This window comes from Salmo trutta, chromosome 33 (genome assembly GCF_901001165.1).
Source record: "Salmo trutta chromosome 33, fSalTru1.1, whole genome shotgun sequence".
Taxonomy (NCBI): Eukaryota; Metazoa; Chordata; class Actinopteri; order Salmoniformes; family Salmonidae; genus Salmo; species Salmo trutta.
The window spans coordinates 25,731,310-25,747,685 of NC_042989.1; the positions used below are offsets into that span (position 1 = coordinate 25,731,310).

General features: G+C 46.5%; 1 protein-coding gene across 5 annotated transcripts in view; it reads left to right on the forward strand.

Moving 5' to 3' along the window:
- The window catches only part of tiam2a (TIAM Rac1 associated GEF 2a), a 108,115-nt gene that overhangs the window by 78,337 nt on the left and 13,402 nt on the right, over positions 1–16,376 (forward strand). The window lies entirely within an intron of this gene.

A 16,376-nucleotide genomic window follows, 5' to 3' on the forward strand; every position in this document is an offset into this window, starting at 1 on the left:
CCAGGTCTAGCAGTACTGCTCTAGCAGGTCCAGGCTCTACTGTAGGCCATGTGCTGTGGGGGTTTACTGCCAGGGCCCAGGTGTAGCAGTACTGCTCTAGCAGGTCCAGGCTCTACTGTAGACCATGTGCTGTGGGGGTTTACTGCCAGGGCCCAGGTCTAGCAGTACTGCTCTAGCAGGTCCAGGCTCTACTGTAGGCCATGTGCTGTGGGGGTTTACTGCCAGGGCCCAGGTCTAGCAGTACTGCTCTAGCAGGTCCAGGCTCTACTGTAGGCCATGTGCTGTGGGGGTTTACTGCCAGGGCCCAGGTCTAGCAGTACTACTCTAGCAGGTCCAGGCTCTACTGTAGGCCATGTGCTGTGGGGGTTTACTGCCAGGGCCCAGGTCTAGCAGTACTGCTCTAGCAGGTCCAGGCTCTACTGTAGGCCATGTGCTGTGGGGGTTTACTGCCAGGGCCCAGGTCTAGCAGTACTGCTCTAGCAGGTCCAGGCTCTACTGTAGGCCATGTGCTGTGGGGGTTTACTGCCAGGGCCCAGGTCTAGCAGTACTGCTCTAGCAGGTCCAGGCTCTACTGTAGGCCATGTGCTGTGGGGGTTTACTGCCAGGGCCCAGGTCTAGCAGTACTGCTCTAGCAGGTCCAGGCTCTACTGTAGGCCATGTGCTGTGGGGGTTTACTGCCAGGGCCCAGGTCTAGCAGTACTGCTCTAGCAGGTCCAGGCTCTACTGTAGGCCATGTGCTGTGGGGGTTTACTGCCAGGGCCCAGGTCTAGCAGTACTGCTCTAGCAGGTCCAGGCTCTACTGTAGGCCATGTGCTGTGGGGATTTACTGCCAGGGCCCAGGTCTAGCAGTACTGCTCTAGCAGGTCCAGGCTCTACTGTAGGCCATGTGCTGTGGGTGACAGCAGGCACAGGTCTTTTAACCTCTTAATTGTGGAGACTCTCTCGGTCTCTCTCTCTGTCTCTCTCTCTCTTTCTCACTGTCTCTCTCTGTATTGTACGCTCTCTCTGTCTGTCTGTCTCTCTCTCAATTCAATTCAATGTTCAATTCAAAGGGCTTTATTGGCTTGGGAAACATATGTTTACATTGCCAAAGCAAGGGAAGTAGATAATAAACAAAAGGGAAATAAACAAAGGAAATAAGCAATCAGAAATGAACAGTAAACATTACGCTCACAAAAGTTTTAAAATAATATAGACATTTCAAATGTTATATTATTGGCTATGTACAGTGTTGTAACAATGTGCAAATAGTTGAAGTACAAAATAAATAAACAAATACATATAGTTGTATTTATGGTATAGTGCTCCACTGATTTCTCTGTCTGTCTGTCTGTCTGTCTGTCTGTCTGTCTGTCTGTCTGTCTGTCTGTCTGTCTGTCTGTCTGTCTGTCTGTCTGTCTGTCTGTCTGTCTGTCTGTCTGTCTGTCTGTCTGTCTGTCTGTCTGTCTGTCGTACAATTAAAGTCAGGAGGTTGTTTTTCCTTGCTATCTGCTTGAATATTGTTAGCGAGCAATTATACCCCAAGCCTACATTTTTGATTTCAAAGAGTTTGTTGTGTTATCATGTTCTGATTTAGGACTGAATAGAGACTTGGTCAAGGAGGCGAGTCTGGGGAGCTCTAGACTAGCTCTGTAGCAAGAAAAGTGTAGGTCCCGGCTAGTGCACCGCAGCTTCCAAACTGTAAAATCTCCACTTTTCGTTCTGTAAATATGCAAATAGGTGTCTCTTGATTCAATTCATGTTTATTTTTGTCCCAGGGAGTTTTTGTTCTTGTCAGTTTTTTTTACATGTAAATAACTTATTTAAGTCATTAAAGTGTGTTTATGCGTCATGTTGGAACACTTTATTATTGGGTTGCATTAATGAGTTCAGTCATCTGGAGAGCCAGGTTTTAATGATCCGGACTTCAGTGGACTGAACAGTAACAGTGCAGCACTGAGGAGAGATAATGATCTGTATGCTGTTTGATGCTCCTAAAATCTCCCTCTCGAGACTATACACTGGCTACACATATCTAGGCTGACTATTTGCTTGCACCCATGTGTCCAGTACTTGTATACAGCAGATTGTCAATGTGTAATTCTGTAATGCCCCAATACACAGTTACATTATACATCACAGTGCTACCATGCCTGTAGGGTTTACTGTGTAGTATGTCCCAGTCCACTGTGTTCAGTCTGTGTAGTAGCTGGTCTGAGGTCAGTGAGGAGGTGGATTAGCGAGGGCAGGCTCCTCTGCTCTCTCTCTGTTTGCCCAATGACAAGAATGAGTCCCACTGCGCTGGGATCTGCACTGCAGTACCTCTGGCTGCTGCTGCACTGGCCACTGTGCTTGTCTTTGTACAAACTGAGAGGTGTGTGTGTGTGTGTGAGAGAGACTGTGTGTGTGAGAGAGACTGTGTGTGTGAGAGAGACTGTGTGTGTGAGAGAGACTGTGTGTGTGTGAGAGACTGTGTGTGTGTGTGTGTGAGAGACTGTGTGTGTGTGAGAGACTGTGTGTGTGTGTGAGAGACTGTGTGTGTGTGTGTGAGAGAGACTGTGTGTGTGTGTGAGAGAGACTGTGTGTGAGAGAGACTGTGTGTGTGAGAGAGACTGTGTGTGTGAGAGAGACTGTGTGTGTGTGTGTGAGAGAGACTGTGTGTGTGTGTGTGTGAGAGAGACTGTGTGTGTGTGTGTGTGTGAGAGAGACTGTGTGTGTGTGTGTGTGTGTGAGAGAGACTGTGTGTGTGTGTGTGAGAGAGACTGTGTGTGTGTGTGTGAGAGAGACTGTGTGTGTGTGTGAGAGAGACTGTGTGTGTGTGTGTGAGAGACTGTGTGTGTGTGAGACTGTAGCCGAGCTCCCTGCCATCCAGGACCTCTATACCAGGCGGTATCAGAAGGTGGCCCTAAAAATGATCAAACACTCCAGCCACCCAATTCATAGACTGTTCTCTGCTACCGCATGGCAAGCAGTACCGATGCACCAAGTCTGGAACCAACAGGACCCTGAACAGCTTCTATCCCCAAACCATAAGACTGCTGAATAGTTAGTCTGGTAGCTATTGGTTAACTGTTTAACTGTCTGCATTGATCCTTTTTACACTCTCTTGACTCATCACGCTGCTGCTACTGTTTATTATCTGTCACTTTACCCCTACCTATGTACACATCTACCTCATGTACCTCGTACCCCTGCACGTCAACTCTGTACTGATACACCGTGTATGTAGCCGAGTTATCATTACACATTGTGTAGTTATTATTACTTTTATTATTACGTGTTTTACTTTTCTGTCATTTCTCTATTTTCTCTCTGCATTGTTGGGAAGGACCCGGATGTAATCATTTCACTGTTAGTCTACACCTGTTGTTTACCAAGCATGTGACAAATGAAATGTATTTTATTTTATTTGTGTGTGTGCGTGTGGGAGGTGTGTTTGTGTAGTCGTAAGCGTGTGTGAGCGAGAGATACTGAGACATCTTGGTACATGCAGTAAAAGCGAGCATTTGAGATATTGTTGTGGCAAATCTGATTACCAGAGTTAATTTGTGTCCCTGAGAAAAACAATCTAGTCGATGGGAAGAATATCACCCATGTATCAGGAAGGCAGCATAGATACCCACTGCCACCGCAGCCAACCAGCCAGCCAGCCAGCCAGCCAGCCAGCCTGCCAGCCATCCAGTCTGTGATTGAATGGAGATGAATGGGAAGGAAAGACTAATTTCAAGCCTCTTGTCACAGCATGTAATCGCCTGCTGCAGAACACTGACTGACTTTGATTAATTGGTCTAGTGGTTTCCAATTTGCTCATATTACATAGATGAGCAGTGTTGTTGTGTCTAAAAGTGCTTACAAATCTTCCCTGCCTGCTGCCATGTTGTTGTTGTTTGGGGACTTGTTGCTAATGCTATTGGTCTCGAATCCCAGGCTGTAGTGACGCCGCAACACTGTGATGCAGGGCCTTAGACCACTGTGCCACTCGGGAGGCCGATTGGATCATTTCTAACAAATCAGAGTATCAAAGCCAATGACTCATTTTCAAAATGCTGCTTTACATGTGTTTAGCAGGACAATAACCTACAACACAAGGCCAAATCTACACTGGAGTTGCTTACCAACAACACAGTGAATGTTCCTGATTGGCCAAGTTACAGTTTTGACTTAAATGTGTTAGAAAATCTATGACAAGACCTGAAAATGTTTAAAAAAAATCCAGGTGGGTAATACTTATGATACCCACTATAGATACCATCCATAAACACTATGACACAAAACATTTTCAACCACATTTACAGCTTGTTGTAATACCAGCTTGTTGTAGTCATTAATACCAGTTGATTGTATCTTATTGGACCATGTGAGTTGGGGTAGTTTACCAGTAGCATTTCCTTTGGTACTACACTACTATGTTTCTTTTGTCAAATTGCTCCACATTATGATTTATGACACCCCTTTAGATTCTGGTGCACAGCCCTCGTCTTATTTTACATCTCCATGACGTTGTAAACCGTGTCTGTAGGGCCCAAGAGGAGCTGTACCACTGAGTGAAATAGCATATTATGTCACATATCAGCAGCCTCTATAGTCTGGCAGTGGTATGAAGTTGTTGTGTCACAGATACCATTGGTCAACTGGCTGAGCAGAGTAAGTTCCTTAACTTCCTACAACCCTTCACTAAGATCCTTTTAAAGGGATTTTACCATACAAAGAGCAGCAACCACACCCTTCCCTTACCCTTCCTTTCCGCCAAAGTCCAATGGCTTAGTTTGATTCACTAATTGACGATTTAGTGACTGTGGGGAAACAAAAAATGGTGCTTCCAGGAACTGAGTGGGCAGCTTACTGTAAATGGCAGCATGTATTTTGGGTGCCATTGCTATTAAGAATTCAGTTGCTGTATTCTCGGGTCTAGGCTGAGAACAGCTGAAAAGGGTTTTCAAAACCTTTTTATGTGTGTGAATGTGAGAGGTCAGATATGCTCTCCATTCACTGTGTTATTACTACTCTCCTCTAGATGTTTTTTAGACCACATAACAGCCACAAATGGACTCTAGAAATAAAGACCAATGGACTCTAGAAATAAAGACCAATGGACTCTAGAAATAAAGACCAATGGACTCTAGAAATAAAGACCAATTGACTCTAGAAATAAAGACCAATTGACTCTAGAAATAAAGACCAATTGACTCTAGAAATAAAGAGCTATGGACTACAACCCCTTTAAACTTCTCCCACCCACTTAAGTCCTCCTTGGGGGGAGGCCCCTAAACTCAGACAATCCAAGTCCCCCCTCACGTGCCTGCCTGTGGAGGGGGTGGAGTGGGTGGTGGTGGTGATGACTATCAGTCACCATATGGCCGGTGACTAGCCTAATAATCTGGGTTTATGGCTGGGGAGTGGCCCCAGCATCTGGAGCAGGCCCACTGCAGAGCGATAGAGGGAGAGTGAAGGAGAGATAGCCCTATCGAGAGAGGCGTAGATGGCTCGCCAGAGGAGAGGAAGAGGCGAGCTGGGGTGCGTTGGAGTCAGCCCTATACCATAGCTCAGGGCTGGTTGGTGGTTTGATGGGTGAGAGGAGGAGGAGGGTGGTGGAGGAGGAAGAGGCCAGGCCCTGTGTCTACCTCACCACCCTGATTTTTATTTTATTTTTATTTAACCTTTATTTTACTAGTCAGTTAAGAACAAATTAGTCATTATTTACAATGACTGCCTACCCCGGCAAACCCGGACGATGCTGGGCCAATAGTGCACTGCCCTATGGGACTCCCAATCACGACTGGATGTGATACAGCCTGGTTTCAAACCAGGGACTGTAGTGACGCCTATTGCACTGAGATGCAGTGCCTATGACCGCTGCGCCACTCGGGAGACCAGGCTCTGTGCTCCCTGCTGGCCATGTGCTGGTTCTGGCCTGGAGGCTGTGAAGCAGAGGAGAAGGACCTGTTTCTGTGCTCGGCCCTGCTCACCCTCAGGCAGCTGCTAAAGGACAAGCTGGCCCAGCTGCTAGATGACATGGCTGGATGAGTGGCCTGTGAGAAACCTACTGTCCCCGACCCATGCACTGGACTCCTGGTAACCCACCTCTGCCTTTTCTAGGTGTTTGAGCACGGTTTATTGTGGACTGCCACAGTATATACTGTAGTGTCATATGTTTATTCAGTACAGATTCCAGGTCATGCTAGTAGTGGGATACTGTATCACTGGTGTTTTGTGCTTTACACTTCTCCAACCTGCCTCTACTGATGATTTATTGAAGTGTATAGATTGCATACAGTACATTAATGCATAGCAGCTCCCCACTGGATCAATGGTCAGTTCAATTCACTCTGATATACTACTAGGTCAAGAATGCATATTTATTTATTTATTTGGATCCCCATTAGCTTTTGCAGAAGCAGCAGCTATTCTTCCTGGAGTCCACAAAAAACCCAAAACATGACAAGTAACAAAACACTGATACACTGATAGTCAAGGACAGTCACACACATTTAAAATACAAAGCATTTTACCAACAATACAACTGTTGTGCTAGCTTTGGACTAGAGTATCACTCTTCCTCTTCTATTTAATACAAAATAATATTGGTACTTTTTACCCCTTTCGTGATATCCAATTGGTAGTTACAGTCTTGTCTCATCGCTGCAACTCCCATACAGACTTGGGAGAGGCGAAGTTCGAGAGCCATGCGTACTCCGAAAAATGACCCCGCCAAGACACACTGCTTCTTAACACACAGCTCTCTTAACCAAGAAGCCAGTAGCACCAATGTGTCGGAGGAAGCACCGTACAGCTAGCAACCGAAGTCAGCGTGTATGCGCCCGGCCACCACAAGGAGTCACTAGAGCGCGATGGGACAAGGACATCCCAGTCGGCCAAACCCTCCCCTAACCCAGACGACGCTGGGCCAATTGTGCGCCGCCTCATGGGTCTCCCGGTCGCAGCTGGCTGAGACACAGCCTGGGATCGAACCCAGATCGGTAGTCACGTCTCTAGCACTGCAATGCAGGCCCCCACTCCTCCTCTTCTATCTCAGTATTCATTTGCACCCAGGATAGTCCTACTGGTTGGTCAACCTGTCTCTGGGAAGAGTTTATTACCGAGTAGGTCAGAGGGAAGGTTGGCTTGGCTGTTGCTGGTTTTATGGTTGTGCTTTGTATAAGGGACTGTTCTGTGGGTAGCCTGCTAGATGTCCAATCGGATGTTATCAGACATCCTCTGTGGCAGGTTTGTGGCCCAGCGGGAGTGTTTTGCTATCACCATTCTCTGTTTTATATCAGGGCACCAGGTCATGCGGCTAGCAGGTTTCACCATGCTTCTTCCTGTGCTTTCAATTTATATGAACTGGTCTCATGTTGAGAAATTGTTCACTACTATATTAGTGTCTTTCCTATGCTGTTGTTTTATATCAGTCATATTTGGCAGTTAGGGGTGCTGCTAGCGTTTTCCTACTTTGTTGTTCTAGTCGTGGGGATGCAATATAATACTGTTGTTCTCAACCCCCTATGGGGACTCATCAGAATGGATTTTTAATCTGAGGGTGTTTCATTATTAAAACATTCACTCTGAAGTCTCCTCAGAGACCCCGGTGGAATAATATTTGTTTAGAATGAATAATAAAGCATATAATTGGAATAGCAGAGGGACTGGGGCCCTCCCTCCCGGTTTGATTTATGAGAAACTGTCTTTATTTATTGAGCCCTAAGAAGCAGATGGTAACATGACACAATAGGCCTAACCTGAGGGATGAATCTGCCTCTGTCAGAGCCTTACTGTGGTGTGACAGGACACTCTCCTGTGAGCAATGGGCTGAGCCGGCCCGAGGGACGCCCCATATTTTATCCCCGGCTTTACACTTTAGACGTTCCATTCGGGCTTGTTTATTTTCGTAAAGAGAAAGTATTTTGGCGCCTGGAGGATTCTTCTTTGATTTGAAAAGCGGTTCATAACTTAAAGTAGGCTGAGCCTTCTGCTTTTAATGACTGTTTTAATGTCTGGCGGTGGGAGGGGAGAACGAACAGTATCCGGCTTCACTTTGACAGCTCTTGTTTATCTTTGGGCTGTGTTTGTTTCTAACCTCACTGTATATGAATACTATTTGAATAATATGTCAGTGGAGCCAGGTTGGAGTGCGTTCTGACCTTGGCTTAGGAGACATCAGGAGACACAATCTACCTACCTCATCCCCATATTGTTTTTATTTACTTTCCTGCTCTTTTGCACACCAGTATCTCTACTTGCACATCATCATCTGCTCATTTATCACTCCAGTGTTAATCTGCTAAATTGTAATTACTTCGCTACTATGGCCTATTTATTGCCTCACCTCCTCATGCCATTTGCACACACTGTATATAGACTTTCTTTTTTTCTATTGTGTTATTGACTATACGCTTGTTTATTCCATGTGTAACTCTGTGTTGTTGTTTGTGTCGCACTGCTTTGCTTTATCTTGGCCAGGTCGCAGTTGTAAATGAGAACTTGTTCTCAACTAGCTTACCTGGTTAAATAAAGGTGAAAAAAAAAAAAAAAATCCTGACTGGTTGCATCACTGCCTGGTACGGCAACTACTCGGTCACTGACCGCAAGGCACTACAGAGGGTAGTGCAAACAGCACAGTACATCACTGGGGCCAAGCTTCCTGCCATCCAGGATCTCTATACCAGGCGGTGTCAGAGGAAGGCCCTAAAAATTGTCAAAGACTCCAGCCACCCTAGTCATAGACTGGTCTCTCTGCTACCTCACGGCAAGCGGTACCAGAGCGCCAAGTCTAGGTCCAAGAGGCTTCTAAAAGCTTCTACCCGCAAGCCATAAGACTCCTGAACATCTAGTCAAATGGCTACACAGACTATTTGCAGTGCCCCCCCACCCCCTCTTTACACCACTGCTACTCTCTGTTGTCATCTATGCATAGTCACTTTAATAACTCTACCTATATGTACATACTACCTCAACTAACCGGTGCCCCCGCACATTGACCCTGTACCGATATCCCCCTGTATATCGTCTCGCTATTGTTATTTTACTGCTGCTCTTTAATTACTAGTTACTTTTATCTCTTATTCTTATCCAAAACATTTTAACTGCATTGTTGGTTAGGGGCTCGTAAGTAAGCATTTCACCTGTTGTATTCGGCGCATGTGACTAATAAAATTAGATTTTGGTTTGATGAGTCAAAAGAGTTTGTGCAAAAAGGGTCAATGCAGATAGTCTGGTAGCTATTTGGTTAACTATTTAACTAACTATTCAGCAGTCTTATGGTTTGGGGATAGAAGCTGTTCAGGGTCCTGTTGGTTCCAGACCTGGTGCATCGGTACCACTTGCCATGCGGTAGCAGAGAGAACAGTCTATGACTTGGGTGGATGGAGTGTTTGACAATTGTTAGGGCCAGGGCCTTCCTCTGACCCCGCCTGGTGTAGCGGTCCTGGATGACAGGGAGCTCAGCCCTAGTGATGTACTCTCGTTCTCTCCACAGCCTGAGAATGTGTACTGGCTACCACTGATAAAGGCCATGCTCAGAGAGGAGGGTTAGGTAGCAGAATATCACCATGTCCTGTCTATCAATGTCATCCAGACGTCTGTTATGTCCATCAGTCATGTAGAAATGTTCACGTCAAAATAACAAATCCATTAGGACACAAAGAGGCTACGGGTTTGAACTACCTCAATCATGTAGTGCAGCATTACCATGCAGTTTGGGATTGGGAATAAACTAGCATCCTGAACTCCAAATAGCCAAAAGCCAAACAAAAACAATGCAGGTTTTCAATAACAAAAAAACTGCTCTTCTTCAACACATTTTTGCACTCTGTTTGTTATGAGTGCATCACAGGCCAGAACAAAAAGTTACAATTATTTTATTAGCAAGCTAACTATACGTATAGTCGACGATCCGACTGGTCAATCAACTAGCTTACCTGGTTAAATAAAGGTGAAATTAAAAAAATGAAAAATTAACATTTATTCTGACCTTGGTTTAGAAGACACTTGGATGTGTTTGGCTGCCAGTGTGTGTATGAAAGAGAGGTGTTGTGGATGACACCTTCCCCATGGGTGGAAAATACCAGGCTGGTTAATCACCCCAGTTGGCGAGCAGGAGTAGTAATCTCTCCACAAACCGCTCCTTCTGACCTCTCCCAGGTCAACATGCTCAGGATTTCACATGAACAATACCTAGCCTTTGCGATCACATTGGAGTTTGTGAAAGAGATCATCAACATATATCCAGTGTTATATCTTTAGTGAAGTTAACCATGTACTTTCCGACACCTTTAGACACTCATTTCGGTTGCATTCTCAGAATGCCGTTAACTTCAAGGTGTGGGGAGCTAGTAGAATGAAATATCTTGTTTCTATACTGAGACCTTAGTAAGGCTAGTTATTTGCGTTATGTGTCGGCGTGGTCTGCCCCCACAGACCTGAGCCTTTAGTCAGGTGACCTGACCTGGGTTTGGAACAAAATAGTCTCTGTGAGTGTCACTCAGCTACAGTAGTAGCCTCTACCAGGCTTTCACCTCCACGTCGGCGAGCGAGGCCTGGAAGCCAAAGCTACTCAGCTTGTGACCACGGGTAGCTTTGTTTGCAAACACTGGACTCAAATCCCTCTCAATTGTCACAGCAGACGCCTCAGTAAGATGTTGTTTTCCGTGACGCATAGCTTCTAAAGATTGGCTTGGACTCATGTTTTTCTTCAAAAGCACCAAAAATACTTCATTAAAGGGCCCCTCCTCCCTACAGCGTGACCTGTGTTGTTGTCAGTTTAGATGAATGCCCCCCTCTGCCCCTGAATCCCTCTGGCCTGTTGAACAGATACAGCTATTCCTGACAGTGTCACAGTATATCCAGCAGCCCAGAAGAGTCCTCTTTGTATTGATGTATTGAGGCTGCATGGCCAGTAACACCCGCAGCCTGGCCTCTGCATTATACTCTCTGGAAACTGACCAGGGTCACGTGGACCAGAGATGGGATGGTAGAGAGAGAGAGCGTGAGGGAGGAATGCCCCTCCGTTTGCACTGTCCGCTTGGTCCGGCCGTCCACTCCGATTGATATGTAGATTGGTGCGGGCAGCAGTTTTTTGTCAACTGCCTACACTCTCAGAACCTCTAGGTTCAGGATTAATAGCTAGATCCCATCAAGTACAGTCCAGTCAGCACCAACCAAGTGCGGTTTATCGGTCAGACACAGTCCAGCCGTGATGCCAGCGTCCAGGCCGGGTAGGCTGCATAGGAAAGGCTGTAACCTGGCCCGTAGGACCCAGAGACAGGCCACAGCAGCCTGGAGGCTCCTCTACAGCCTGCTCTTCATGGTGAGTAGGACAGAGAGGGATTGAGAGGCTTGATGATTGCCGTGGGAGTATTGTTGACCGTTTGGAGAGGGAAGGACAGCAGTAGTGGGTATATGGGGTTCTGGTGTGGCGATGGGTATTAACCTCGATGGCTCGACATGTTTTAGGGCTGTAGGTGCTGTGACAGATGTTGAAACTATTCCTCATGGTGAGAGGGAGAGAGAGATGTCTGGCTTTACAACAGGGATAGGAGATGGGTTGTCCAATTTGGGCTAATTGACAGGATAGGATTCAGCTCATTCTACCTAGCATTCCCACAGGCTTTATGCTTGTGAAATCAAAAAACCCCGACAGTTCTGGGTTTAGTTTTGGGTTAACCGAGGGATGGAGAATTGAGACTAGCGCTGTCAGATGTGCTTGTCCTTTCTGCGACTGCATCCCTGTCTCTCCCGCCTCCATGGCATCCCGCCTCCATGGCTCCCGAGCCGGCTTTGCAGGTCTTAATTGGATATTTGGGTTAGTCGTCAGGCGTTGGACTCAGACTGTGTTGTTGGGATTGTTGTGTGAGACAGACTTCTGAGTCACGTCTGAGTCTCTCTCTCTCTCCCTCTAGTCATGCTCTTACAGGTTGCTCTTATTAAGAACTGATTAAAAGTCATGCTGCGAGAAAGGGAGAATCCCTGTGTGTGTGTGTGTGTGTGTGTGTGTGTGTGTGTGTGTGTGTGTGTGTGTGTGTGTGTGTGTGTGTGTGTGTGTGTGTGTGAGCGCATGTGGGTGTGTGCGTGCATCCATGCCTGTGTGTAGCTCTGTGTGTGTTTTCTCCAGATCCTCTGTAGGCCTAGGACCTCAGTCACTGCAGCAGCAGAAACAAACTGCAGGCGAGAGCCGCACACAATTACTGCTATCTGTCTGTGTGAGGCAGGTTTGCCTCTGAAGCTGCCGCAGGGTATTTGAGTAATATGTCAACATGATATTCTTCAACCCTTTTTCCTCCTTGAGCTGGTCTCCAAGCCTTTCAGCTGCAATATGGAGGAGCTTTGGTCTGTGTTAGTGTGTGGGTGAAACATATCCACTACATTCAGTGTGTGTGCTTGTGTGTGTGCGTGTGTCGATGCTCGCCTATATGCGTGAGTCTGTTATTTTGTATATCTACAGTCTACAGCAGTATAGAATCCTGTCAGTGTGGTGCTCTCCTCTCAGTAGCATAGTGGGACAGCTGAGTCTCAGTGTAATTATCATTGCTCACGCAGAGACCCAGAGCTGCTGGCTGGGTGGTTCTGTCTAGAGGCCAGCCTAGCCTATCCCAGGCCTGAATCCTCTTCCCCTCAGTGGGTCCCTGAGCCACCAGCCTCCTGACCCCAGCCCCATGCCGTAGCTATACTTCTCCCACAGTGCTGCCCAGTGACTTCTCTGTCCTCTCCACAGATTAGTTTTGAAGCTGCTTTGGCATCCTGTCTCCTGATTGGCCATGCTATAATTAGCTAACTGATGAGCTGCTGGCTTAATAGAGAACTTGATTTGGGTTCTGCTGGGTTGTGTTAGTGTATTGATTTGTGTGTGTGTGTGTGTGTGTGTGTGTGTGTGTGTGTGTGTGTGTGTGTGTGTGTGTGTGTGTGTGTGTGTGTGTGTGTGCTGTGCAATATTTATGGTGACAAGCAAGGTATTTTCTGAGACTTGCTTTTTTTATGTAACGATCAGCGTTTCTCTCACTCAAATACACACACGCGCTCTCTCATGCGCACGCACACACACACACACACATGCACACACACACACACACACGCGCACACACACACACACACACACCTGTCAGTACTGGCACTATACTAGAACTATAGGAGCCAATCACAGCACTGAGCCAATCAAACAGCTAGGACTGTGTGATACTGCTGAGCTCTAAGCTATGGTTTAGTTGTGTCTGCCTCGTACTGTATGACAGCTTGTTATGGTGATTGATGGGGATATCGTTTTTGACATACAGTTCATTCGTAAAGTATTCAGACCCTCGAAAACAGGTTTTTAGAAATTTTAGCACATGTATTAAAAATAAACAGAAATACCTTATTTACATACGTATTCAGACCCTTTGTAATGAGACTTGAAATTGAGCTCAGGTGCATCCTGTTTCCATTGATCATCCTTGAGATGTTTCTACAACTTGATTGGAGTCCACCTGTGGTAAATTCAATTGATTGGACATGATTTGTAAAGGCACCCACCAGTCTATATAAGGTCCCACAGTTGACAGTGCATGTCAGAGTAAAAACCAAGCCATGAGGTTGAAGGAATTTTCCGTAGAGCTCTGAGATGGGATTGTGTCGAGGCACAGATCTGGGGAAGGGTACCAAAAAATGTCTGCAGCATTAAAGGTCCCCAAGAACACAGTGGCCTCCATCATTCTTAAATGGAAGAAGTTTGGAACCAACAAGACTCTTCCTAGAACTGGCCACCCGGCCAAACTAAGCAATCGGCGGAGAAGGGCCTTGGTCAGGGAGAACCTGATGGTCACTCTGACAGAGCTCCAGAGTTCCTCAGTGGATATGAAGGACACCCATCTCTGCAGCACTCCACCAATCAGGCTTTTATGATAGAGTGGCTAGACGGAAGCCACTCCTCAGTAAAAGTCACATGACAGCCCACTTGGAGTTTGCCAACAGTTACCTAAATACTCTCAGACCATGAGAAACAAGATTCTCTGGTCTGATGAAACCAAGATTCAACTCTTTGGCCTGAATGCTAAGCGTCACGTCTGGAGGAATCCTGGCACCATCCCTATGGTGAAGCATGGTGGTGGCTGCATCATGCTGCGGGGATGTTTTTCAGCAGCAGGGACTGGGAGACTAGTCAGGATCGAGGGAAAGATGAACTGAGAAAAGTACAGTGAGATCCTTGATGAACACCTGATCTACAGCGCTCAGGACCTCAGACTGGGGTGAAGGTTCACCTTCCAACAGAACAACAACCCCAAGCACACAGCCAAGACAACGCAGGAGTGGCTTCGGGACAAGTCTCTGAATGTCCTTGAGTGGCCCAACCAGAGCCCAGACTTGAACCCGATCTAACATCTCTGGAGAGACCTGAAAATAAGTGTCCAGCAACGCTACCCATCCAACCTGATAGAGCTTGAGAGGATCTGCAGAGAAGAATGGGAGAAACTCTCCAAATATCAATCGATCAAATGTATTTATAAAGCCCTTTTTATATCAGCCAATGTCACAAAGTGCTATACAGAAACCCAGCCTAAAACCCCAAACAGCAAGCAATGCAGATGTAGAAGCACGGTGGCTAGGAAAAACTCCCTACAAAGGCGGGAACCTAGGAAGAAGCCTAGAGAGGAACCAGGCTCTGAGAAGTGGCCAGTCCTCTTCTGGCTGTGCCGGGGGAGATTATAACAGTACATGGCCAAGATGTTCAAATTTTCATAGATGACCAGCAGGGTCAAATAATAATAATCACAGTGGTTGTAGAGGGTGCAACAGGTCAGCACCTCAGGAGTAAATGTCAGTTGGCTTTTCATAGCCGATCATTCAGAGTTAGAGACAGCAGGTGCGGTAGAGAGAGAGAGAGAGAGAATCAAAAACAGCAGGTCCAGGACAAAGTAGCACGTCCGGTGAACAGGTCAGGATTCCATAGCCACAGGCAGAACAGTTGAAACTGGAGCAGCAGCACGACCAGGTGGACTAGGGACAGCAAGGAGTCATCAGGCCAGGTAGTCCTGAGGCATGGTCCTCGTGCTGAGGTCCTCAGAGAGAAGAGAGAGTGAGAATTAGAGGGAGCATTCTTAAATTCACACAGGACACCGGATAAGACAGGAGAAATACTCCAGATATAACAAACTAACCCTAGCCCCCGACACACAAACTTATTGCAGCATAATTACTGGAGGCTGAGACAGGAGGGGTCGGGAGACACTGTGGCCCCGTCTGACTATACCCCCGGACAGGGCCAACCAGGCAGGACATAACCCCACCCACTTTGCCAAAGCACAGCCCCCACAGCACTATAGGGATATTTTCAACCACCAACTTACTACCCTGAGACCAGGCCGAGTATAGCCCACAAAGATCTCCCCGACAGCACGAACCCGAGGGGGGCGCCAAATACATGTGTGCCAAGCCTGTAGCATCATACCCAAGAGAACTTGAGGCTGTAATCGCTGCCAATGGTGCTTTAACAAAGTACTGAGTAAAAGGTCTGAATACTTATAGTACCAGTCATTAGTTTGGACACACCTACTCATTCAAGGGTTTTTCTATATTTTTTTATAATTTTCTTGATTGTAGAATAATAGTGAAGACATCAAAACTATGAAATAACACATATGGAATCATGTAGTAATTAACTAAAAACGTGTTAAACAAATCAAAATATATTTGACATTCTTCAAAGTAGCCACCCTTTGCCTTGATGACAGCTTTGCACACTCTTGGCATTCTCTCAACCAACTTCATGAGGAATGCTTTTCCAACAGTCTTGAAGGAGTTCCCACATATGCAGAGAACCTGTTGGCTGCTTTTCCTTCACTCTGCGGTCCAACTCATCCTAAACCATCTCAATTGGGTTGAGGTTGGGTTATTGTCTAGGCCAGGTCATCTGATGCAGCACTCCATCACTCTCCTTCTTGGTCAAATAGCCCTTACACAGCCTGGAGGTGTGTTGGGTCATTGTCCTGTTGAAAAACAAATGATAGTCCCACTAAGCACAAACCAGATGGGATGGTGTATCGCTGCAGAATACTGTGGTTGCCATGCTGGTTACGTGTGCTTTAAATTCAAAATAATCACAGACGTCACCAGCAAAGCACCCCCACACCATCACACCTCCTCCTCCATGCTTCACGGTGGGAACCACACATGCAGAGATCATCCATTCACCTACTCTGCGTCTCACAAACAGACGCCGGTTGGAACCAAAAATCTCAAATTTGGACTCATCAGACCAAAGGACAGATTTCCACCAGTCTAATGTCCATTGCTCGTGTTTCTTGGCCCAAGGAAGTCTCTTCTTATTATTGGTGTCCTTTAGTGGTGGTTTGACCATGATGGCCTGATTCATGCAGTCTCCTCTGAACAGTTGATGTTGAGATGTGTCTGTTACTTGAACTCTATGAAGCATT